Below are 25,419 nucleotides of genomic sequence, written 5' to 3'. Positions count from 1 at the left end.
AGTAGTATGGTACCAATGTGAATTTTAGTTTGGATAAATATACTGTGATCATATAAGATGTTAACATTAGGCAATACTGGATGGACAGTATACAGGAACTCTGTGTGCTATCTTTACAACACCTCTGTAAATCTAAAGTCATTTCAAAACAAAACTTTAAAAAGAAAAACAGGTCAGTTAATAATATGTGCCAAATGGGTAGTGAAGACCAAAACTGACAAGGATATCACTGTGAGCATGGACATTATCAACCAAGGAGCAGATTAAAAATTGGGTGTTGAAGAGTGGTTAGGATTTGGAGATCTAGAAAGGAAGGGAGAAGTGCAACATGGATAGAGTTCTAGCAGCAAAAGCCAAAGCTGGGTTGAGATAGCCGTGAGTGAACCAGTCCAATTAAACCTTGGGCTGGAGAAAAATGGAAGGCAGAGTTATCAGGGCTCTCTTATACTTAAATATGGGTTTTGTGATGTAGGCATTTGATTAAATTACTTGCAAGATTTACTTTTATGAATGAAAATATCTTTATCATTATTCCTGGATACAAGGGTGAGTTCCTTACTACAAGCCAGACATTATCTCATCAACTTGTGTAACAGGAAAGACATAGTGTTTGCTTTGATTTGGTTTGGGGCATATTTTCAGCTATCAATGAATCCATTGCTGGCCCAAATCACTGATAAAAGATCTATTTAAGTCAGCGTCTCAGAGGGAAGATAGGTGGAAAAGTCAAGATCATCGAGTCTGATTGAACTCTTATTAAGGAGCTAGAACACTGAGAAATGATGTCGGCTCCCCTGGATCACAGTTTGTTTTACAGTTGTCAGTCAAAGACCCTTCCATGTGCTCCAGAGTCAGTGTCCTCAGATATTGACTTTTTCTCCTCACGTGGCGGTTCCTGCCAAAAAGTCTTGTCATCTTTGTTCATGAGGGATTTGAATCATCTTTACTGGAAATGTTAGTGGTGTTTTTATATGATTTAACATTTATTTTATTTCAGGAGTCTGCCTGGAATGACTGTAATGTTGTGTATTTTCACATCCCCTATAATCTCTGTCTAGAAAGCTTCCTATGGCACTCAAGAGCCCTCTCTGGTCTTCTTTAGTGTGTAACATCTTTTCCACTTCCACATTTTATGGGAGAAATACAAAGCTAGTCCTCTAGGGGGCTAGGATGCTACTTAGTTAAAGTCCAACTAATGATAGGAACTATGGACGAAGCATGGAACATAATTCCCTTTACTTTCTTTGTTTCATTGACAATCATTAAATGCTACTGGCAAATGTTTTCAAGGATCAATCCTGCCATCCAAATGCAAACACATTGACCCTCCTCATTGCAATCAGAGCTTACACACGCACACACACATACACACCACAGACTCGCACACAGACACACACACATTTTGTTTTCATCACAGGAGATCAAGCCTGGAAACCATTGTCTGCTTTTGGAAAGGAAAATTCTTTCTTTCCTGCTGGTAATGAAAAGTGTTAAAATGTGCCCATGAAACCTCTGTCTCCTAGGAATTCACTGCTGCTCAAGCCAAGATCTCACTAACAACAAATTACTGAGGAGGGAAGGACTTTGCATGGTTTGAGGTGTCTTCATCAAATTCCATGCTAAAATCTGGACAGTAGGTGACCAAATAACCCTGGAAAGTGGGTATATATTTTGTACCCCCTGCCCAATGTCATCAGACATGAACAACTCTTAATAATTCTACTTTTGTTCTTAAAATTAATTATGAGCTAGTCCAGAGAGCACAGAAGATTAGCTCCTGCCTGACAAGAGCGTCTTATTGTAGAGGTTGGCAGGAAAGCATTTCCTGGGATATGGACTTAATTAAACTGAAAATGCAAAATGTTAAGGGTGAAACCTTAGACTCAGAGTGTGATTCTATCCAGCTAGGGAAAAAAAAAATGCCTTTTAATCCGTGCAGAAAATAATGGTGCATAAGAATGTGAATTTAGTGCCAGTGAGGAATCCTAGCCAGAGTCCCAGAGGCCAAGAGAAAGGCCAGGTAATTGTAAAGAAGAACTCTCACCATATCCTCCCTACCCGCCTGGTACCTTGGCCCTGTCCCCGAGGAGCTGCATGCTCTCTCCAGGGCAGCACGATGCCCCGTGCAGACCTTGGCATTGCTGTGGAGCTTCAAACAAAGGCTGCTTTTAGAAGTGTTTTTCATCCTGTGGACATCCCATATTCTGAAGGGAAAAGGACTGTCCCTCAGTACTGATTTTCCTCGCTCTGCCATGTAGATGAATTTGCCTGTACAAATTCTCTCAGCTCTCCGCATGCAACCAAATTCTTTCTCCTTGGCACACACACTAGAAACTCATTGGAACTGAGTCCCTAAGAAAACTGACACAGGTCTCTTTTTTATGCGCAGTGCCAAACAGGAGCAAAAACTGTCTGCTCCTACTCATAAATTCTGTTTCATTTCAACAAGAAAGCATGCTCTTTCTCTGTATCTCTCTGTCTCACGTACACACTCACACACATCCACTCACAGAATTTTTTTTTTTACTTTCAGCACTTGATCAATAGGAGAATCCACTCCTCAGGAAAGTTGCACAGTGGACCTCCTGCATTTAGCATGCCATGGAATCTCTGGCAAAGCTTTATCCTGGAAGAGCAGTCAGAGTGATCAGCATGAAGCTTGATCAGTCACCAAGAGAGAAAGCGAGTGAGCATTGGCCAGAGTGAGTCAGTACCCACACAGTCACATCAGCAGCTAAACTTGTTATAGGGTGTCCTGACATGATAGCTTGACATTAGATAAATAGACGCACAGGATGAGAAATCACTGAGGAAAATAATTGCACCTGGCAGAGAGGGATGGCGTGACATTTCTGGATCTTCAAACTTCTCTTCTAAGAAATCACTCTCTGGCATCAAGAAGTCTCAGAGTTAAAGTCTGATAAGGTTAAGGGATTTTATTCTCTCTAAAGAAAAAAAAATAGTCAAACAAAAATTTTTAATATGAAAACAATACCATGGTTTCTTTCACACCTCAGATGAGAAACTCAAAAATCAATTTACAAAGAAGGTCTTGCTTTTCCTGCGAATTAGAAACTCTGCAGATGAAAAATTTCCTTCTTTGACTTCAATTTCTGCTGCAAAGCTGAGAAGCGGCTCGGCTGCTGTTCTCAAAAGCTCCCTCTGTTAAGTTGAGGGCATATGATGTCCAATATTTTTCGATCAAACGATCTTTTTCTGACTTATGCATACCCCTTCCATTTTCTGTTCCTTGATGCTTCGGCAAATACAAGCAAGACTCTATCTTCAAGGGGCCTTTGTCATGTAGCTCTCTCTAGACATCAAGGCCTAGTCTAACAGGAACAATTTCGAATACAACTTAAAAGAAATCATTTAGACTTATGCACCCCTACATTCATTGCAGCATTATTCACAATAGCCAAAACGTGGAAGCCACCCAAGTGCCCAACAACTGAGGATTGGATACAGAAGATGTGCCTTATGTGTATACAGTGGAATATTACTTAGGCATAAAAAAGACATAATCGTCCCATTCACAACAACATGGATGGACCCTGAGGGCATCATGTTAAGTGAAATAAGACAGACAGAAAAAGACAAACACTATATGATCTCATTCAGATGTGGAAGATAAACAAACTTATGGACAAAAGAGAACAATTTAGTGGTTACCAGGAGGAAGGGGAGGGAGGGTGGACACAAGGGGTGCAGGGGCACATTTATGTGGTGTTTGACAAATATTAATGTACAAGTGAAATTTCACAATGTTATAAACTATTTAGACCATAATAAATTTTTTTTAAAAAAGGGAATATCAAGCTTTGAAATGTGATAATTCTGTTATCTCAGCTCATTACAATTACCGTTTGAATCAGTAATTAGCCTTTTTTAACCTTTAGTTCTATCTTGGGCTATAGCTAAAGAACTCACAAAAGTCACAGAAAGGTGTGTTCTCACTCTCCATGAAGCAATTTGTTCTTCTATGTGTCTTTCACCATGCCCCCTCTCATCTTTTTGTGCTTTGCTTTCTTCACTTGAGTGGCTTTCTCTTCACTAGCACTCATTTTTAGAGAATGATGTTTGTTTTAAAATGAAAAATGACTTTCAGAATCAGGAAGACACAGCTTTTCAAAAGAAAGAGAAGAGATATGTACAGCACTCACACTCCATCATACGTTATTTTGCTTTTTTCTCATAATAAGCATATGACAGTCATCACTGATCTCAAGCTAAGAAATTGGGGTGCACAGGGTTTATGTAACTCATGCATAGCTCAGCTGAGACATGGACCCCAATCCAAGGTTCTGTTTCTCCTGAACCAAACTTCCCTCCGCTATGCTGCTTCCCAAGGAGTGTGTGAGAACAATCAGAAAAGGTTTAGGAAGTCTGCAACTGGGCATTTTTTATTTGCTTGCCTTTAAAATGAAATATTAAACCCTTAAATACAGCATTTGTATTGTTTAAGCTTCAGCATTTAATATTAGTGTTGTAATTTTTTTAATAAGCGCTAATAGAAATCAATGAATATAAATTAATCTTTAGAAACTAATAAATGTATATTTTTAATTCCAAGAAAGATCAAGAGAACTTTACCTGTCTTTAAGCATCTTCTGGATCTTTAAAAAAAATGTCAGGAAAAGAAAAATGGCTGTGCTGAAAGCCAGAAACTTGATAGAAAGAATCAGCCCTTTAATTACCCAAGCTGAATAGAATTTAGAAGCAGTCCATGAATGATGAAAAATCTTCCTTTTCCCATTGGGTAAAGAAATCTATTTTATATTAGTAACAAGACCAAGAAAACCTTAACTCTTTGTATAAGGCATCTACAAATACACTTAGATCAAAAAGCAAAGAATCATTTATCACCTACAAATATAAATATAATCTCAGCGTCTTGCCCTTAAAAGTTCAACTCATCCAACTCAATTTATTGACAGTGTGAAAAAATTTTATCTGTGGAGGAGGAAACCTCAGGAATTGTATGCACTAAAATCTATACAGCAATGAATGGGTAACATCTAACTGAATTCTCATTTGTTTATTAGTTTTTTAATTATAATACTTTTCACAGAAAGTAATTATCATAGTACCATTAGAAAGACCAGCTGAGCATCATACCAGTATTAAAAATAAATATATAAAAAGTAGAAACGAAATAGTTATGTATTCATATACCTGGTTTTAATGTACAATGTATGTGTGTTTTGTGTGTATGTACTGCTTCTGTATCGGGGGTGGCAAACTACATTCAAGGGTCAAATTCTTCCCTGCTGCCTGTTTTTTGTAAATAAAGTTTTAGTGGAACAAAGCCACACTCATTCATTTACATATCGCCTATGGCTGCTTTCTTGCACAGACAATGGCAGAATTGAATAACTGCAACAGACAGCCTGGCCTGCAAAGTCTAAAGCATTTACTATTTGGTCCCTTACAGAAAAAGTTGGTGGATTCCTCATCTACACATAATACATAACTACTTATCAGTTTTTGTAGGATTGAGTTCCATTAAGGATCTTTCCTGAATTTATTGCAGCAACAAATTCTGAGGTTAATTCTGTAAGTTGATGAACACGTAAATTGATATGCTTGAATAAACTGTGATTATGTTTCTGCTCAGCATGATAAAATTGAGAAATAAGTATATATAGAGATATATATAAATGTGTAATATATAGAGACATATATAAATCCTAGAAGGTATACATAGTGATGTTATATAAGCAAATATTTGCATATATAGGCAAATGTTCATATAAACTCTCCAAGAAGATTGAAAATTGCTCCTTACCGGCTGTGAGGCCTTGGCCTTTCTAGGCCTCAGTTTCCCCATTGGTAAAATGGTGATAATAATGGTCATATTATTGTATACTGGCATAATACTGCCATAAAGATGAAAGGAAATCAGTATTTAGCAGGCTGCCCAGCACAGAGTAAGCACTTAATGAATGTAGGATACTGTTCTAGCTCTTATTGAGAATCCTTGCCCACAACCAGGCATCTCTATCTCTGAGAGAAGATGTGTGATGTTTCATATAGAGAAGATTTCAAATCATTATCTGATTGATAGAGTGTTGACTTTGCCATCTAGACAATTAGCATGTACATCCAATGGATGTGCCTTAGCAACATGATAATCTAAACTCCGGATTCTCACCAGCGCTTAATCTAGATTAGCTGTTATTCCTGTCATTCGGAAGTAAAAAGCAGAGTGATTGAAACATGCCAAAAGTAGAATATGGCACATGCTAATCATCCACTCTTACTGGCTTTCTTGAGTTTATTTTGGGTCATGTTTGCTGGTGAAGAGAACAGATAACCTAGGATGTATTTCCTTCACCACGCATCAATTTACCAGGCTCCAGGGAACACCTTTGGCACATCACAAACACTAGCCATATAGAAAATTTCTCTAGATTGGGAGTTTTGTACATCCAATGACATCCGGGGTCTGCTTCTTTCTTGTTCCTCTTTCTCTCATCAACTCAACCTGGTTTTTGAGTTACAGACGCCAGGCGATAGATTCTTGGCTCTAGCCCTGGTTTTTCTCTTTGCTGACTTTTGTCAGCTTCTATACATTTCATCATCTCAGTATTCAACTCTGTTTTTACTTCACCGCAGGGGATGAATAAGATTAATTCACTGCTTCTCCAGCAAAGCAGCTCAGCAACAGCTCCTGTGATTCTTCACCCCTTCGCTGGTGTCAACCAGATATAGTAAAATGCTTCTGCTGAATTAAAATCTAACATTACATCCTTATTTTTATTTAGGGTAATTATAAGAAATGTGTTTATGAAGTAAGCTTGCATCTTCCAGCAAATATTATTTTGAAAGATTTGTCCATTTTTAAGCAGAAACTCCACTGTGAAGATTTATGTTGGGTTGTTTTGCACAGAATTTAGTGCCAGACCCTTTCTCTTCTAAATAACTGAAATGCATGTTTTTTTCAGGTATGAAGGCAATATAACCTTTCATATCTATGTATCTATCTGTTTATTATTTTAATATCTGGAAGCTCAAACTAAATATGACATTTAAGTGCAATTTCTGAATAATCTAAGTTTCTATTAGAATTTTTGTTTTGTTTTCTATAAAGTCACAGATTTCTTTTGGGGACCTAAGAAAAATATGAAAAAAGACCTCATTTTTTTTTTAAGTTTTATGTGCCACAATTTCTGAACAGTATCCTGGAATCAATAATTACACAAAATTTTAGTGAGATGATAAAGGTAGATCTATAACTGTTAGCCAGCCTATATTTTCCTGGAATCTTGGTTCAACAAATTGTCCAATAACTTTGATAGTTGCCAGTGGGAGGTGAATGCATTTAGGAATAAGCTAAGAACCATATACAGGGTGGGGTTGAGTATTGTTAAACCCAATGGATATTGAATTAGTTTCTCAAGGCGAGTCAGCTTCTTTTTGCTGTGACCAGGTACTCTTAGAAGCTAGGGAAGCTCTCAATCTTGGGCATTATTTTTTATTGAGGTATAATTGACATATAACATTATATTAAGTTTAAGCTGTGCAACATAATGATTTGATATTTGTATATATTGTGAAATGATCACCACAAAAGTCTAGTTAACATCCATCCCCATATATAGTTACAATTTTTTTATTGATTTGAATGAGGACTCTTAAGATCTACTCTCTTGAAAAACTTCCAAATATGCAGCAAAGTATGGCTAACTATAGTCACCGTGCTGTGCTTTACATCCTCATGACTTATTTATTTTACGAGTGTAAGTTTGTGCCTTTTGACCTACTTCACCCATTTCAAAGCCCACAACCCCAACCTCTGACAATCACCAATCTGTTCTCTGTATCTATGAGTTTTGGTTTTTTGTTTTGGATTTGGTTTTTAGATTCCACATATAAATGAGATCATACTGTATCTGCCTGACTTATTTCACTTAACATAATGCGCTCAAGGTCCACCCATGTTGCTGCACATGGCAAGATTTCATTCTTTTATATGGCTGACTAGTATTTCATTGTATATAAGTAACACATCTTCTTTATCCATTTATCCATGAATGGATACTTAGGTTGTTTCTATATCTTGGCTGTTGTAAATAATGCTGCAATGACCATGGGGGTGCGTATATCTTTTCAAATTAGTGTTTTCTTTAGATAAATACCCAGAAGAGGCATTCCTGGATTATATGGTAGGTCTATCCTTAATTTTTTGAGGCACCTCCATACTGTTTTCCATAGTGGGTGTACTAATTTACATTCCCACTAACAGTGCACGAAGGTTCCTTTTTCTCCACATCCTCGCCAACACTTGTTATTTCTTATCTTTTTGATAATAGCCATTCTGACAGATGTGAGATGATGCCTCACTGTAGTTTTGATTTGCATTTTCCTGATGATTAGTGATGTTGAACACCTTTTCATGTACCTGTTGGACATCTTAATGTCTTCTCTGGAAAAATGTCTATTCAGATCCTCTGCCCACTTTTTAATTAGACTGTTGGTTTCTTTGCTATTTAGTTGAATGAGTTCTCTATATTTCAGATATTAACACCTTGTCAGATACATCATTTGCAAATATTCTCTCCCATTCACTAGGTTGTCTTTTGGTTTTGTTGATAGTTTTCTTTGCTGTGCAGAAGCTGTTTAGTTTGATCTAGCCCCACTTGTTTATTTTTGCTTTTGAAATCAGATCCAAAAATCATCACCAAGACCAATACATATTTTTTATTGTGAGATTTTTCTGCTAATTTTTGTTCTTATGATTCATAGATGAATTAGACGTAGTATTAACGTAACATACATTCTCAACAAATAAGCACAACTTTAAAATGCGTGTGATTATGCCTCTATGCATGTTTGAAAAAAGAGAACCTCTGTGAAAATGCATGGAGAGAAAATCAAGTGCTTTGAAATCTGTGTATTTTTACAGAGATCTATTGATATGATATATTGATATTTTAGTTTACTAGAGATATAAAAGTGAAATAATAATCCACCTGTAAACAGAGATTTTTGCATAAAGTAGGGGACTATATCTTGGGAAATACAAAACATGTAAGAAATAACTCTTACTTAAAGGAAATCACATTCCTTTTTTGTGGCTTAAAGCAAAGATTCATTATTACCCCTCACGGTTGTGTGCGTGGACTGGGCCCACAAGGATGGTTTCGCTGCTGGTCTCTCATGCTATTGCGGCCAGATGGCGACGATGCTGGAGTCCTCTGGAGGCTTTTTCACTCATGTGTGGTGCCTGGGCTGGGATGGCTCACACAGCTGGGGGCTCGTGGGGCGTGTCTTTCTCACTCTCCCTCTCTCCCCATGCTACCTTTCCTCATGGGCTCCTTCACAGCATGGAAGTCATAGGGCAGTTGAACTCCTCACACGGCTACTGGTTTGCCCCCAGCATGTGTACAAAGAGCTTAAAATCATTTTCAATAGATGAAATAGTCATAATAGTTTAATGACCACATATTGTCATGCCAGATATTATGATTACAGTTTGTTTTCCGTTATCATAACTCTGTAAAGTGAGTACCACCATTCCTGTATTAACAATGAAGAAACTAAGACTCAGAATTGTTACCTAATTGTCTCAGTCCACATAGCTATAAAATGGGCAATTCAGGTTGTTTTATCCAATTCAAGTCCAGATTGTTCTCTCCCTAAAACCCATACACTTTCTCCTACACTGAGCCACCTCTCATAAAACCATGAAAATTTAAATGGCAATACAAGAGATGAATAACAGTTCAATAGACGATACAAGGGATGTCATGAGTCTCATATGATTAATAGCCAAATTAAAGTACAGTCAACAAGTACTGTAGGAGTTCAGCAGACAGAAAACTCCCTGTGAACTAGTATTTCTGAAGAGCTTCCTTGGAAGAGAATAAGTGATCTAAGCATTACAAAGTTTTGTTCACAAACTGAAGTTAACTCAACAAGGTAGACATTTTATTTTTTGTTTATCAAAACTTTTGCTTACCTCAAACTTATCTGGGTATATTTTTCCCTTGCACAGATATTAAAATTCCAGACCTGTAAAAGACAGAGCAGATACAGTTCTCTTTAAGTGGCTTGGATAATAACACCCAGTCATTTAGATATTTTTGCTGATTTCCTTTTCACTGTGTTAGAGTATATGACCATTATTATTTAAGCCTAAAAGAGAGTCCAACCCACTGATTAAAGCAGGCAGGAAGTTCTATTTCATTAGAAGAGGCAGTTGTACTTTCAATTACAGGGAGAATGATGATCACAATGCTAAATGGATGGGGTATTTTCTCTGTTGGTTGCAGACAGAGGGAGACGACCCTGTGCAACCCTCAAATGTACTTCAAATTTGCCTTATGTGTGCTAGATGTGTTACTATCAAGTTTAGAGCTTCATGATTGGGCCAGCTCTCATTTCCTACTGCACCACCATCCCTAGTGAGTGCTCCACTGAGGGACTGTTCTAGTAAATACAGAGTCCCAAGAAACAGAGAGAAATGATGCATGCTTATATGAGACATACAGCAGATTCATCTTCACACTGATTAAATTGCCCAAATCAAGTAAAGTGGGTCCATGACAAATTAAGCAATGGGGCCCTGTGACAGGTTTGCAGGCTGCAGTTTCACAGAACTCTCGAGGTTTCTAAAGCTAGAGCTGAGGGCAATAAAGTTGCCCGGATAAAGTCTACCTACACATGTTGTCCTGATCACTTTTTTCTTCTCATTATGTTTTCTATTTCCAGGCTTACAAATTTTTAAGACTTCTGTGGCACCATCCAGGCTTTTGGCTTGGTAAAAAGAGTAATCCAATGATCCTGGCAGGCACTTAGACTCTAAGCTGTTGAAGGCAAGGATGTAAGCCAGACAACGAGATCCTTCCAGGTGTCTAAGGTAGTGTTTGCTCACTTTGTATGTGCTTCATAAGTAAATCCCTTTTAACTGTCTGTCTGCTGCACACTCTACACTCAAGTGATATCAAACTCTTGCAGTTGGCTCCACACCCAAGTCATGCTCTGAAACTTATTTATGTTCTTTGCTCTGTCATTCTTCACTCGCTTTACTCTCTTATTTTAGCTTCAAGTTTCAGCTCAGTATTTCCTCCTCCAAGAAACTTTCCAAAGCCCCATTCCATGCCATACACACTTCTATCATGTCTCTGAAATAGTCTTTGGGGTCAACTGTATGTTACATTTGGCTCCATAAGCTCATTGAGAATAAAGACCATTTCTTATTCATCCTTGCACCTCAGTGCCCAGCTCCATGCCTGTTTTTAACTTGAACTCAGTAATATTTGTAGAACTGAGGAATGGGATGAGGCAGGAACTCAAAAAGGCAAAGAAGGGAGCTGGACATCCCAGGTGCCAGCCATGTCTTCTGCATCCCTTGGAAAGAGTGGCTTGTATGGGAATTGTGTTAAAATTAACTCCATGTTGCCTCACAGAAGCATAATTGCATTTTCTTAATTTTCTAAAGTTCAAAACTGCTATGGAAAATACAATTGGGAGATTCTAACAATTAATCGAATCTGTCCCACTTCCCTTAGAAGTCACGAAAAGAGCCAAGTGGAAAGAGGTGGGAACTGTGCAACCAGAGGGGTTCCACCGGTCTCTGGGCTAGTGTAAGAGCTTCTGATTGTCACCAGAGAAGGGCTAAATCCAGGAAAGCAGACAGAATGGAGTGATACCAAACTAAAGGGGTGTGCAAGCCTGGCACCGGAGAAAAGACAGCAAGCCAAAGAGGTTAAGCATAAATGGAAAGGAATTCAAGTTAATTTCCTAGAAGAATTGACACTATTTGAGACTTGCTTGGATGTGCCAGATTTTAAGCAGCCATGGGCTGAATGGATGCTGGCTGCCTTACAGTGTTTTCCAGAGATTGGCAGCATATGCTGGCCTGCTCCAAGGCAGATCAGAAATCAGGAAGCCCAGGATGTTGACTGCTCTTGTGAATGATCCCAGCACCGATCAGCAGATCACAAATTCATTTAAGGGCAGCAGGAAGTGAAGCGGTAGCAGGGCCCCCTAAGATTTTCTGATCAGCTTGGAAGGCAGGGAGGCAATGGGATTCAGTAGATAGTCCTCCAAAATCAGTGAACCATTATTTGCATCTCCTTGGGGAATAGGAGAGAGCACCAACATGAAAGGATAGGAGAGCATTTCCTTCACAGTCATGCTGTGAAGCCACTAGGAGCTTAGTGGCAGCCTTTCTTGCTCCAATGCTATTTGAATTAGATCTGCAAAATGCTACTTCTGCAAAAGATGGTACTAATGTTTCCCTTTGAGTTTAATGAAAAAGAGTCAAAGAATTGTTTCATCTTCCTTAGCCTCATCATCAGAGAATAGGTCTCACGACCCTGGACTGGATGAGGTTTTGGTTTCTTCAGGTCAAATACTGTCCATGAGAGCAAGGCATGTGGGTTGCCCTGAGTTATTGAGAGATGCTTCTGAACAGAGGAGAACAATGAATTGCGGTTCCCAACTGCATACTGAATGTTTCCTATTAGCTCACTATCCTTTGCAGTAAATCAACTTACTCTCCATTACAATAGATGGCAATAGTGCATTACTTGTCAGCAACATGCTGCAATAATAAGGCTCTTTCAGACAGCGCCTCAAATACAGATTGTGATGTCTGTGGAGAAATAGAACTGCTTTTTAAAAGAATGTGAGCAATAGCTCTGTAATAAGGCCAGATCCAGTATTTCAACAGGAGGGTCTCTGAATTTTCTTACATCATGATGAGAAATTTATTGCAAAGAGCATCATGAAAATTCATTATTTAATTAAAACCTATTTATGAAATGGAGGTCCTATTAATTCAGCAACAGAAATATAGCCTGCAAAATGTTAAAAGCTTACAGAAACTACAAATTATCTGGTGGACTCTGGAACCAATCAAAAGGGTTAGATTCAAAGCTTTCTCTGCAGCTTACCAGCTGTGTGAGCCCCAGCTGAGTTACTTAGACCCCCCCCCCCCCACGTCTAATGAAGGTAATAATAATACCTTCTATACAGTGCTGTGGGGTAAATGAGATAACTTCTGTAACATGCTACAATAATACCTGTAACTCAAGTATCTGATAAATGTTATTTATTATTATCTTATGCCCCATGTTTTAAGTTTCTAACACTGTAGAGCAGATGCTCTGTTTAATTCAAGGAACTGTCAAATACCTGCTCCTTGTCTCTTGCCCTTCCCTGCATGCCAATATAGATTTGAATTCTCAGAAAATATTCCAGGGGGAATGAATTTTGAGCTTCCCAAAGGAAGAAATAAAGAGACCAAAGTCAGCTTGTCCCCACTGGGTTGGCATCTGATGAAGATTCGAAGTGGCTCTGAGGCATCACAAAGAACGGCTGAAAATCACATTGTCAGCTTGAAACGCATCAAAGCTATTTGCTGGCTTGAGCCACCCCAGGGAGAATCCCCATTCAGTTTGGTCCATGCGGAATCATGCTTGGTGCTGGCAGGATGGGAACTAACTCCCCATCCCATATGGCACCTAGTTTGTAGTAAGCACTTCATGAGAAAGAAATGATGACAGTGATAACCACTCTTCACCCACAAACAGTACTCAGTTAGGGACATCTGTCACCATTATTGCCACTGACACAAATTCTGATGTTACTTTGTGCTGTGGAAAACCTGATGAAGCTCCTCATTTTGTAGCTAATAAGGAGGATATCTCGCCTAAGCTGTGAACATTAGGGAAGTCACAAGCACGCCTGCCCCTGATCCCTGTGGGTGTGTTGCTACCACAGAGAAAGAACTGATACATCCATTTCAAGTTATTTTTCTTAAAATTTGTGCTTAATTCAACTTCATTAGCGAGAATCTTCCCTGTACCTTAGTATAATCCATATTCAGTGACACCCTTAGTTTTCTTCTTGGCTGGATGATGAACGTGCCCCCTCCTAACAGAAAGGTCTCTGAAACCTTTGGGAGGAAGTTCCAACCAGGAGAACCATGACAGGCCTCTCCTTGCTCTCCAGTTTCGTCTAGCCACTCCTGTTGCACACGTCACCTAAGCCTTGAATAATTCAGCTTCTTAGTGACCAGGGCTATACAGTATTCCCGAGACAGTGGTTTATAAGAAATATAAAATTGCTTTCAGTTTTCTCATAGATATTTAGGGCTGTATTGCAGGCTGCTTCTACGCAGAAGGAAGCAGCTGAATGACAGAAGGAGGCAGGTTTCAGAATTTCACAAAGGTCAGCCCAAAATGGAGCCTCTTTTTCTCATGATTTCTTAGCAGGTCTCGATATTCTGGTTAGCTAGGAGGAAATAAAATTTCCATGCCTGATCGCTCCAAGGCAGTGAGCAAGTTGAATCCAGTGAAATGTCTTCCATCGAGGCAAACAGTGCCCACAATGTCAGTGATGAGCGCCAAACCCCTGCATCCTGTCCTGCGGCACTCACGTCCTTTGACGGTACTTGGTTAGTGTCCCTGGTTTGACACTCAGACGCTTTCCCTCATATCCACATCATTCTGCATAAAAGATGGTGCTAATGGTAAAATGTTCTGAATCTCAAAGCCAGTTAGAAAATTTTCAAATTAGATCTTTCTGTTTGTCACTTAAAATTGTTATCATTCTTGAACTCAATTCTATTAAAAAAATGCCTGATATATAGATAATATATGTTGCATGTATGCCAAAGAGATCCAGAGACAAATATTCTACATCCCTGAAAATACTAGCTTGTACTTAGATGAGTAGGTAGTTACTGTTGACTAGTAAGAGATTGAGTTCTGTAATCTGTTTTCTGTTGCCTGTGTTCAGGTGCATCCTTCCACCCACCCCTCAAATTACCTGTCCTCTCTAAGCCTTCTTTCTTATCTCTAAAATGAGGATAATAACATTCCTAACTCATAGGGTTGTCATAATGATTAAATGAGTGAGCAAATGGGATTTTCTTCCCATTTCACTCCTTCTGTTTCTCATCCCTAAAAGGAGAGGAGTATTTGAAGGATGCATCAATATCAGCAAGAGCAAGTTTTCATTGTCTTGTAAATGCTCCACTCTAGAGGTGAGTATCCAGGGTAAGAGACAAGATTTTGCAGAGAAGATTAAACAAAGAGAAGTGAGGATCCTGTGAAAAGGAAGGGGGCAATCTCAGCTGGGGCCGGGGGTGCACAGAGCTCCCTTTCCGAGAGTCTGTGGGAGGTGAACTTGTCACTGACTGAATAGAGCCCCAAGAGAAACGAAGATGATATTTACACCATTGCCTGGGCACAGTCTATTCCTAATCATCTTCTAGCAAGAACAGATTCTTTGGGTAATGGAAGAATATATATATTTTTCAGATGTCAGGGACACAAAGGTAGGGGTACATAGTGTTCACATGCTGAAGATCACTATCTTCACTCTCAGAAGATATGCTGCCTCTGAGGTAGTAGCATTATTATCCACATTAATAGTTAGGCAGTGGTTAGTTCATAACTTTTTGAGGGGCTCACACTCATGTTTTGAGTTGTGATTCCAAAAAACTCAAAGCAAGTGATCTATCCTTGTAAATTTTTAAGTGCACAGTACAATATTGTTAGCTATAAGCAAAATGCTGTAGAGCAGAGGTCTAGAACTCTTGCATAACTGAAACTTTATACACATGGAATAGCAACTCCCCTTTTCTCACTCTTCCCAGCCCTTGACAACCATCATTCTGCTCTCTGCTTCTATGAGTTTGACTACATTAGATACCCCATAGAATAGAAATCACGCAGTATCTATCTTTCTGTGACTGGTTTATTTCACTTAGCGTAATGTCTTCAAAATTCATCCACATGGCAAAATTTCCTTCTTTTTTAAGGCTGAATAATATTCTATTGTATGCATATATCACATTTTCTTTATTCATTTCTAAAACTTTATGAAAGCTCTGATCTCTTCCCTAGGAAAGTTCTCAAGCAAGTAAAATGCTACATACAAGTTCTAGTAGTCCACATATCACCTTAGGTCCATTTATAAAACTCTTTTAGGAATAATGCAAAGAACCAACCTTTCTCCCTCCAGTAAAGAATGAGATCTTTGAGCTTAAGGACTTTGTCTTTTTGGCTCATCTCTGCATCACAACTGCCAGAACAGATATGTGAGAGGTGGATTTCAGGGGAAAAGTAAATAAATAAATGTGTCTACTTTGGGCCAAGTGTTTTAAAACATTATCTCAGCCAAACTTCACCGCATCCTATAAAGGAGAGATGATGATCTCCATTTTACAGATGAAGAAACAGATATAGAAGGATTATGTATGTTCCCACGGCCACAGAGGTTGTGAATTACAAACTAAGAATTTGAACTTGGGTCTGCCTGACTTTAAGCCTGAGGTGCTTACTCCTGCACTGTAGCGGTCACTCGGGCTGCTGTAACAAAATACCACAGACTGGATGGATTCAACAACAACAAAAAATTTCTCGCAGTCACGTTGAAGATAAGCCATCAACATCTGAATTTTGGGGAAACCTAGCCATTTAGTCCATAGCGTGCACCATTCTATATGTGGAGGTAAGCAGTAGGAGAGAAACGCAGGGAAGCAACCAACATAGGAAAAGCTGTGGATTTTTTATGTTGTTCAACCTCTGAGAGGCATTTGGGTAATTTCTGCAAGCTTAAATGGTTGATTTCCCGTCAAAAGAAACCCCATGCTGGGTTAGTGGTATGCTCTGGGCCTGCAAGAGTAGTTTCCTCGCATCCAGTCAGCATGGGGTTTCTGTAGGACAGAGCTCCTCACGAGTTGCTCATCTTATGTCAACATCAATATACCATGAGTCTCAATAGCTAGCACTGGTGGGGCAAGTGAAGTCTTGCATTTCAGTTCCCACTGACTGACTAGCTTTCACAGGCTGGTGGTTGAGAGTCTGTGCTCATGAGACTTTAATGTAACTTTTGATTGTAACAAGAACAAGCTGGTTCAGGAGCAGTGGATGGAAGCAGCCAGACAAAAACCTTGTGCTGTATACCTGCCCTTCCACCTTTATCGACCCAAATAGGCTTCAGTTGACAAAGGAAGACACTTTTCTTTATCTCTTTTCACTTAAAGTCTTCTGACATGCAATATCAGAGATCATTAACACTTCAAGGGATTTTCTTCATAAGCTCAATGAGCCACTTTCATGAGAACTTCAGCCTGAACCCCCCCTCCCAAGGTTGTTTTACTGCAAGTGGGCAGTGAGCCCCCAAATTGCCTTTGCTTTCACAAACTTTTTTTCTTTTTGAGGAAGATTAGCCCTGAGCTAACATCTGCCACCAACCCTCCTCTTTTCGCTGAGGAAGACTGGCCCTGAGCTAACATCCATGCCCATCTTCCTCTACTTATATGTGGGATGTCTACCACAGCGTGGCTTGACAAGTGGTGCTATGTCCACACCCGGGATGCGAACCGGCGAACCCAGGTCACCAAAGTGGAACGTGTGAACTTAATCGCTGCACCACCAGGCAGGCCCCACAAACATTTTAAATACAGAACATGTAAGTGCACTTAGTAACATTTTTTTTCACTGTTTATTATACTAAATTAACATTCCTTGTCTGAGGTATAAACTGATAGATTTTCCAAATTTAAGTGATTTTGAAATAATGAGGTTTGAGGTGATTCCCTCTGTGCAAGACAGTTTATACCACCATAATGTGTTGTTTGTTTGCTTTTTTGTTTTATTGAGACATAATAGACATATAACATTGTATAAGCTTAAGGTATACAAAATAGTGATTTGATACATGTACTGTACATATATTAGAAAATATCCTAAACCTACCACAATAGGTTTAGTTAACATCCATCATCTCACATTGTTACAATCTTTTTTCTTATGATGAGAACTTTTAAGATCTACTCTCTTTGCAAATTTCAGCTATACAATCTAGTATTGTTAACTACAAGCCCATGCATCTACGGTCAACTAATATTTGACAGGGGAGCCAAAAATACTCAATGGAGAAAAGACAGTTTCTTCAATAAATGGTGCTAGGAAAACTGGATATTCACATGCAAAAGAATGAAACTAGACTCCTGTCTTACACCACTCACAAAAAATGATTCAAAATAAGCTAAAGACTTAAATGTAAGACCTGAAATCATAAAACTCCCAGAAGAAAACGGAGGGAAAGAGCTCCTTGACATTGCTCTTGGCAACGATTTTTTCGGATGTGACACCTAAGCACAAGCAACAACAGCAAAAATAATCAAGTAGGACTACACAATGTTTTATTAATAACATAATCATGATAGCTAATATTTATTTTGTCCTTACTATATGTCAATAATATGCTAAGTCCTTAACAAGGTTTGCAACATTCAATCCTGGTAACAACTTGATGAGGAAGATGCAGTTGTTATCCCCATTACGTAGATGAGGAAATTGAGGTTAAGAGAGTTTAAGGGCTTGCCAAGTGACAGACAAGAAGAGATGGTAAAGTTGGGTTTTGAACCAAGGTAGCTCCAAACTCCGGTTTTGACTTGTGGCCACTATGTTCAGATGATACACTAATGTAACATCTACCTCGTCACACCTTTCTTCTTCCAGAACTTTCTTTAGTTCCCTTCTCTACATTGTAGTAGCGCTGCTGGTTGTGATTAATTGTGGCATAAGGCATTCATCTATTGAACAAATATTTATTTTGGCCCATGAGTGTGTAAAAACAATTTCAATTGATAGATAGGAAATAAAGTGGATATCTGAAGAATTATTTTCTAAACTCTCCCAAATTCTTTCTTCTCCACATTTTATGTGTTAAATACAACCTCTCCACCCTGCTTTCTCCTATAGAGGCTCTGTAGCTTTTTATACTTAACAACCCCTATTTTAAACTATGCAGTGCTGTGCAAAACAGTGTATAAGATGTTTTAAAGACCACCTTGGGTAACTTTCCTGTAATGTTTGAATCTGAAATATTTTCCCCTAAACCCACAATTTTCCATATAGTCAAGCTGCTAAATTGCCTCTCTGAGAGGCAGAAATTACTCTGTGATTCGATTTCCTTTGTTTTCTTAAGCAAGTATAAAATATTACATATTTCTTTTTAATTCTACCACTATTGCCATGCCTCCCTCCTCACTTCTAAAGCTCTAGATAATTTTCAATAATAACTACTTGGGAAAATATTAACTTTTAAGGGATAAGAAAAAGTTATGTGCACCAATATTTTAATTAACATCCTTGTTTTAAGAATTTTTTAGCCCTGAGTTTAAAACAAAATAGCAACAACAAACAACCAATAACAAGAGCCAGGAGCCAGCATCATCGTCTTCTTTGTATGCTTCTCCACCTACTCTTTGTCAAGCAGTTATTATAAGGCTGCCTTAAAGGGCTCCCTGAAGCAAAGGGAGATCTGCCAGAGGCCGATGTTTTCCTGGAAACTTTTATATGTGCTGAGAAGACACAGAAAATTGTTATGAAAATGTGTTATAGAGGTGACATTCCTTTTGTTAAAGCTGAATTTGGACTCTCACTTTCCATATATCAGAGTTACTTAAAATTAGAAGCAAGTAAGTAGTTAATGACTAGTTTCTTCCCCTGAACCTGGATCATGACACAATTAAGTCAGGAAAATATCAAGTAGGGATAATTTGTCCCATTTACAGAACACGTAAAGCATGAGAAGGATTTATGCCACTTCTTTGAATAGCTGAATGTGATGATTCAAGGGCTTGAACTTCATTATGTGCTTGTGACCAGAATCCCAGTTCTGTACCTGCTCAGCTAAAAGTGCAGCCCCTCCTAATATTTCCCACTTTGGTCAGAAGATTCTCTATAGAATCTGGTCGGATTTTGAATGTCTATTCGCCTTCATTTTAGAATGTTCTGCTTATTCATTCTCAGAGTTGGTTTATGACTTAAGCATCTGTTTCCTTTGTTCTGTACAATCTGATTTGGGATAGTTCAGGACTTCAATGGTAAAGATTTCATCACAGTTTACGAGACACAGAGGAGTAACACGCTCGCAACACAACCTAAACTCGAAATATATACAAAATTCACAGTCACAGGAAAACTTTGGTTTAATTCAGATTAAAATAGAAAGGACTACAATACTCTTTTAAAATAAAGTGATTCTTTTGATGCGAAATGTTTTAACTGGTTTTCCCATACTGGAAATGATTTTCATATTGAGATAAATCAGAGCACTTAACTAAGTAATGAACTGAATACTATTGACCATAATATTTGATGCAGAATTTTAGACTTTAGGTAATATTTATGTGGATGCTCATAACTATGGAAAATAGCCAGAGAAGTTAACTTGTCCTTAAATTGTATTAAAGCCTTCCTCTTTACTGTTGTGTAGGTCTGGCTGAACAGAGCTGTGAATGACCTGTAGTTGATGGAGAGAGTTTTAGGTGAAATCTGAGTGATAACCATTTGCAGATCTTGTGGTTACCATTTCTGCACAGCCTTCTTGAGTACTGTAGACTCTCTCACCACTCATGAACTGCTGCCATTGCCATTGGACCAATTCTTTTTTTTTTTGAGGTATGCATTTTTTTTGGTGAGGAAGATTGGCCCTGAGCTAACATCTGTTGCCAATCTTCCTCTTCTTTTTTATTCTCCCCTAAACCCCAGCACCAATTTGTATATCCCAGCTGTAAGTCATTCTAGTTCTGTGTGGAATGCCTCCACAGCGTGACTTGATAAGCAGTGTGTAGGTCTGTGCCCAGGATCCAAACTGGCAAACCTGGGGTGGCTGAAGCACAGTGTGTGAACTTAACCACTTGGCCTCGGGGCCAGCCCCCAATCAACCAGTGCTTAAGCCTGAGCCTTTCATCATTCTTTTTTCTCCATCTATTTTAACTCCCAGCTGCTGAACATGAGGAGAAAAGTCATGACAATTTGTTTTCTACCGTCTCCTAACTCCTATATCCAAGCTTAGTGAGACTTCCCAAACTGCCCAGAAAAACTTTTATTGGTCATTTGTTAACATCTTTAACATCCCACAGCAGGTGACTCCAAATCCCTCTGTAGCCCTGTGTCATCTCCATATCTCTCATTCTCAAGAATGACCTTTGTTTTCTTCTTTACCTTGTTGAGAAATTGCAACTCATCTGGCATTAATTCCTAATCTCATTTCCACTTCACCAATGGTCCCCATCATCCCAGTATTTGCCTGAATGTTGTCCTAATCTCCCTTCCCTCCTGTCTTGGAGGACAAAACATCTCTGTGCGTACTATTGACCCTATAATCTTTTGCATCTCTCAAGAACTTCTTTATATTTCTTTTAACAGTTTTAGTTTCTGGCTTTCTTCTGGCTTGCTCCTTGTTGATTTTTACCATGTTTAACTCTCCTCACTTGCAAAAATAAGTAAAAAGTAACAAATAAAAGACACCTTAGAATGTAATGGCAAGAATTTAAATCAGAATATTCTTCTTTTCTTCTAGGAAGTCATAGAAAGAATTAATGGAAAAAAATAAGTGTACACAAAAAGACACACACTCCGCTTAAAGTGAAACAAGACAGAAAGTTGCCAGGCCTGGCACAAGGCTGTAAGGGAGTTGGCATGGTATTTGGCACCAAGAACAGCAGTGAACTATGAACAAAATAGTAAGGGATGTCAGTATGGGAGACCCAAGAAAGTACTGGCAAAAATATACTTCCTGAAGATAAATCCTAAGGTACAAAGGCTGAAGAGGAGTGCTGAAAACAGAGCTGAGGATTATCCAGAAGCTTCAGTGAACAAAGATGACAAGAAAAGTGACAAGGGGAGCTCGGACAAATGGTTGATGTGAGAAAATATTTTATGAAATACTTCTAAAGTAGATCCCATGGAAACAGTCACCTGTGAGCCTATAGCTGGTAGCAGGAACCCTTCTAGACCAAATTAATTTTGGAAAAGGGTGGAGGCCTCATGAGAAGTCATGAGGAGAAGCACATGAAAGTGTCATAGTGGAGTAAACAGTCTGTTTTTCTGTCAGCAAAATACATACCCTTGAGTTCTAAGGTGAAGTCCTTGGCCCCTCACTTCACAAGTCATACCCACCACAGAAACCTCCTGCAATAGCTGGGTTGGAACCATCTAACCCAGGTAACTTTGAGTCGTAAAAGAACAGAGGCACAGAATCCATTCAAAAATACTATTAAAATGTGTAAAAAAGCAGTAAAACTTTCCAACAGGAGAACAATCACCAGAAAAATATTGCCAGGTAGTAGCTGAAGATTTAGCAAAAGATCCCACCATTAAAATGAGTTATGAAGCAATCACTGAAAGAGAGAAGACCACAGAGCAGAAAAATAGGAGAGCAGGGGATAACGGCCACCCAGTAGAAAGAGGTGAAATTCGAGCTGACAAAACACAGAGAAAGAAGAGAAGGAAGACAAAAGGGTTACAGAAATGAAGATTATTGGAAAGAATACAAGAAGAATACTTACTGTGGCTATCAGCAGCCACTGAAGGGACAGGTAGAAATGAGAAAAGAAAAGAAAGAAAATGGATAAAGAGTTATAAGGGATATAGAGGAGAGAGGCAAAGCAGGCAACATATCTATATTTGGAATTCTTAAAAACAAACCATAAAAGCAATGGAACAAAAGAAATGTTTTAAAATGCAATTCAACAAACTTTCTGGAAATAAACAATCTTCGAGCCTACATTTTGTCTCAGAAAAAACTGACCAGAATAGTAAACTCTGTGATGTGTACTAATAAAGCTATTAAATGTTAAGGCCAATAAAAGAATTCATCAAATATAAGACAAAAAAAAAGTTAATTCCAACTAAAAGATATCTTTCTATAATCATGTTAACATTAGACTTCTCTCTCTTCCGCAATAGCCAATGCAAGAAGACCGTGAACCAGCACCTAAAATAGACTAAAGGCAGAATGAGTATGAGTCAAAGATTTTATATCTAGCCAAGCTATCCTTTAAGCATGTAAAATATAAAATGCCATATACAATAACTACAAACAGTTTAAAATGAAAAAATTCAGAGACTACTTTTTTCCATAAACTTAACTTAAAGAAATGGTTATGTATAGGAGTTTTATTTAGTCAAGAAATGACTGGGGCAAGTTTGGCTACAGACCTGTGGTAAGCAATGAATGTATTTTGCTACAACTGTGGGGATAAACGTAACAGAATCACATGGAAATACAAGATGGCCTGGATGACATGGAAAGAAAATAGCTAGCAAGAAGCATAGAAGAGAGTAAGAAGGTGCAAATAAAATAAACTTGCAGATGCCTCATTGTCAGTGGCTGAGAGGCAAAAAGAGAGCGTTCAAAGCTGGCAAATCAAATGGCAGAAATACAAGCATATTTAAGAGTTCAATGGTAAACAGGAAGAAAAAATACCTTTAAGTAAATTTGGCAGCCCAGAGGCACAGGGTCTCTGAAGACTGAGACTCAATCACAGGACTAGAAGGCTTCCCCTCCCCCACACCTCACCACATTTCCAAAAGCATATTTACTCCAGTGAACACAACGGATGACATATATTCATATTTGCTGATATTTGCATAAAGAAAAATCAGGAAAGATATTAAAGAAAATGATACACGTGTTTGCCTTTTGGAGGCCAAGAGGCAAAAATCAGAATAAATGGAGGCTTGTCTTAGAGGGAAATGTCACCCTTTTATCTTGATTTGATTTTTGTTTTTACCAAAATGAATGCATTACCTAAACATATATTTTTATTATTCAAAATAAAACAAAAAAATTAAATATTTAAAAATAAAATAAATTGCATTTCAACTGCAAAGAATTTATCAGAAAACTGTCCTTTGATCATTGTATACCTTCATACTACCACTGTACTTCTTTTTCAAATATATTCAGACTTAAAGGAGTGAAAAATATTATTTAAATAAAAAGGTGAGTAAATTATATCAACTTTCCCCATTTCCTTACCATCTTCATTTACCACATAAATATTTGCAGTTGACTCCTCAAGGTCACCAATGATCTTATGTGGACAAAGCTATAAAAATTATCATCATTCATATACCTACTTTTACTTAACAGCTATGTATGATGCTGCAGCTAAATCAAATGTTGGTGAATTGAGAATGTTAGGGAAGCTTGCTATTTAAAGGAAATGAAAAACGAGTCCTTTTTTTAGTAAATGATATTTATCTCCTAATTTATTTGTTCCTTATGTTGCCATTTCATGTAGTTTCAATTTTTTTGAAATAATGGTGGGGGAATGATTTTGATTTTTTTTTTTTTGAGGAAAATTAGCCTTGAGCTAATATCTGCCACCAATCCTCCTCTTTTTGCTGAGGAAGACTGGCCCTGAGCTAACATCCTTGCCCATCTTCCTCTATTGTATGTGAGATGCCTGCCACAACATGGCTTGACAAACGGTGTGTAGGTCTGCACTTGGGAGCCGAACCAGCGAACCCCAGGCCACCGAAGTGGAACATGCGAACTTAATTGCTGTGCTACCAGGCCAGCCCTGGAATGATTCTGATCTTTGAAATGAGATCTTAATGAGAATATTACTTTTTTATTCTATTATTTAAAAGAGATTTGTGTATATAATTAGGTGTGTATTTACAGAAGGCTTCACATACTGTCCAAACTCCAATTCAAGGGCCCAATTCACTCATTGCAATTCGGCCACCCCAATTCCCCACCGTTGGTGGAAGCTTCTTAATCCCCCATCCCAGGGTCTCTTCTTAGATCCTCCCCATCCACACATTCACCACTTTTGAAAATGGTTGTTGTCAAAGCAACAAGTTTATTAGTGTGTACTTTCTTCCTTAATGCCAATTCCATTTTCCAGACTTAGTATGATGAAAAAGAATCTGAAATTGTGTTTTGTCTGAGGCAATAAGGGAACACTAATTTTCGTGAGATGATTGAAAGAAAATGTGTCTTAAAAATAAAAAAATATATATAACCTGGAAAATGGCCCTTGTTTTCCTTTCAATGCCAGAGCTTACTTCATTATGTTAATTCCAGAGGGCCAGGGAAAGAAAACTGACTTAAATTGAACAGTAATCCATAGTGAAATTGACTAATCCAGTTTCACTTATTACTGGCTCTGTTAAATGCAAAAAGTAGTACATTAAATTGAAAATAACAAAAGAGCAAACAGTGTTTCTAAATTGCTAATACAATGGAAAGCCAGGGTCTTCCTGCATGTGGTATGCATGTAGCATAAGGGACATGTGTATGCAAATGGGAATTTTGCAGCCTTTTCTTATAAAAACCTGTATGAAACTCTATCAGAATTCAAGAGTAAACTTTGAGGCAAATCAAAGAAGCATTTTTATCTGGCAAAACCAGGCACAAAGAAGAAGAGCAAGTAAATAGCAATTAAGAATTTCATTAGGAAAAGCCATAAAACGGTACAAATGTTCACCACACTATGTAATGAATTTCAGCTTTGTGTTGAACAGATACTTCACATCCACATGTTCCCTTCTTTCACCACACAGCACCTCTAGGATGGCCCGTTGGCTTCTTAGGACTGTCCCATTGCCAATTAAGAAAGCATTCACAAAAGTACTGAAAGGT

Source organism: Equus quagga, chromosome 22 (genome assembly GCF_021613505.1).
Source record: "Equus quagga isolate Etosha38 chromosome 22, UCLA_HA_Equagga_1.0, whole genome shotgun sequence".
NCBI classification, from domain to species: Eukaryota; Metazoa; Chordata; class Mammalia; order Perissodactyla; family Equidae; genus Equus; species Equus quagga.
This window is presented reverse-complemented; position numbering follows the sequence as displayed.